The sequence below is a fragment of the Chlorocebus sabaeus genome, chromosome X (assembly GCF_047675955.1).
Source record: "Chlorocebus sabaeus isolate Y175 chromosome X, mChlSab1.0.hap1, whole genome shotgun sequence".
Lineage (NCBI taxonomy): Eukaryota > Metazoa > Chordata > Mammalia > Primates > Cercopithecidae > Chlorocebus > Chlorocebus sabaeus.
The window spans coordinates 87,986,629-87,988,659 of record NC_132933.1 but is presented as its reverse complement, the minus strand read 5'-3'; the positions used below and the strand labels follow the sequence as shown (position 1 = coordinate 87,988,659).

The 2,031-nt window shown below is 35.5% G+C and overlaps 1 pseudogene; it reads right to left on the bottom strand.

Annotated features, from left to right (window-relative positions):
* Positions 1-725: 725 nt before the first annotated feature.
* Positions 726-1,098, bottom strand: LOC119622501 (biogenesis of lysosome-related organelles complex 1 subunit 2-like; annotated as a pseudogene).
* Positions 1,099-2,031: the final 933 nt, after the last annotated feature.

Here is a 2,031-nt window from a genome sequence, read left to right as displayed (position 1 = left end):
CCCAAATCATGCACACATATACATATCTTGTCTTTGTCTTTAATACATTTCCAAAAGGGGGCACTTATCAAGATGTCATCCATCTCCAAACAACTGACTCACATAGAAGAGAAAAGAGTTGTTTATTTCATAGACCAAGCTATCAAAACATTCCTTTCACTATTTCTGCTCAACCTAAAAGATGCAGCCTGGAATTATTTTAAGCTGTTTATGTTATTTGCAATATTATGGGAAAGTAAATTACTAACATTCACAAGGTTATAAGCTGCAAAATAACTACTTTGTTTTTTTAAAAGTAAATTAGAATCTCATTAATGATATATTAGTATCATTAACAGAAAAAAAACATTTACAATAACTTAAAAACCAGCCATGTAGGAAAATAATGTGTTAACCACTACAGAGAAAACAGGTCCTCTTATCTGATTTTACTGGCACACTCAAGTGTATCTTGAACTTTGTGAGTCTCTATCCTGAATAGATGATGAAGCATTCAGGTAAAAATAAGCAGTTGTAAGTGTGAGTTTTCAAGGGTTACTGCCTCAAAGGAGGTACAGGAGTAGCCACAGTCCTACAGTTTATTTCAACATTGAGATCTTCCTAGAAAGATCAGCATAATTTTATTTTGAGGAGAGTTGACAATTCATCAGCCTCAGTATTCACATCTTATAAAAATCATTCTTCCACATTAAAAAAGACTTTGTCCCAAAGAAATATGTTTTTCATCACTTCTCCAACTTTTTGTACTTGGCTTCCAGTTTTTGGTTTTTTTTAAATATGAGTTTATCTTTTAAACTGTCTGCTCAAGAGCTGCTACCTGCTCTTCAATGATATTGATCTGATCCAGATAAGGCTGCAGTCCAGCATACTACTGAACTTAAACTTAAGTCCTTTAAGTATCTACTAATGTTAATAGCAGTATCTTTTATTTCAAGATACTTCAAGCTGAGTAGTCTATTCATTTTCCAGGAGCTTATAGTCTTCATTGGTGGTCATCAATTCTCCAGTAAGATAAATGTCCATTTTGGAGAACATGTCCCAGAAGAGCTCAGTGATCTCAGCTTCAGCAGGCTCCTTTGTTTCCTCAGGTGTCTCCATGGTGGCAATGTCTCAAGTTAGTTTCTCACATCAGGTCACGAGGACACCTCAGGCACCATCATCATGGCAGGTTTTGTGCTGCTTGAGAAGCTTTTCTTTCCTTTTTCCATTTTTTAATTTATTTTCTTTCCATTTTTTCATTTTTTATTTTCTTTTGATTTTTTCATTATTTTATTTTATTTTAAGTTTCAGGATACATGTGCAGGATGTGCAGGTTTGTTCCATAGGTAAAAATGTACCACGGTAGTTTACTGCACCTGTCAACTCATCACCAAGGTGTCAAGCCCAGCACACATTAGCTATTTTTTCTAATGCTCTCCATCCCCATGCCTGCCCTCCACGGACAATGTGTGTTCTCAATGTTCCATGTGTCCATGCGTTCTCAATGTTCAGCTCATACTTATAGGTGAGAACATGTGGTGTTTGGTTTACTGTACCTGCATTAGTTTGCTGAAAATAATGGCTTCCAGCTCCATTCATGTCTCTGCAAAAGACATAATCTCATTTCATTTTATGGGTGCACGGTATTCCATGGTGTATATATAACACATTTTCTTTATCCAGTCTATCATTGATGAGCATTTAGGTTAATTTTATGTTTTTGCTATTGTGAAAAGTGCTGCAATGAACATACGTGTGCGTGTATCTTTATAATAGAATGACTTATATTCCTTTGGGTATATACCCAGTAATAAAATTGCTGGGTCACATGAAATGGTATTTCTGTCTCTAGGCTTTGAGGAATCACCACACTGTCTTCCACAATGGTTGAACTAATTTACATTCTCACCAACACTGAAAAAGTGTTTTTATTTCTCCACAGCCTCACCAGTATCTATTGTTTCTTGACTTTTTACTAATCACCTTTCTGACTGGCATGAGATGTCATCTCATTGTGGTTTTGTATTTGCATTTCTCTAATGATCAGTGATG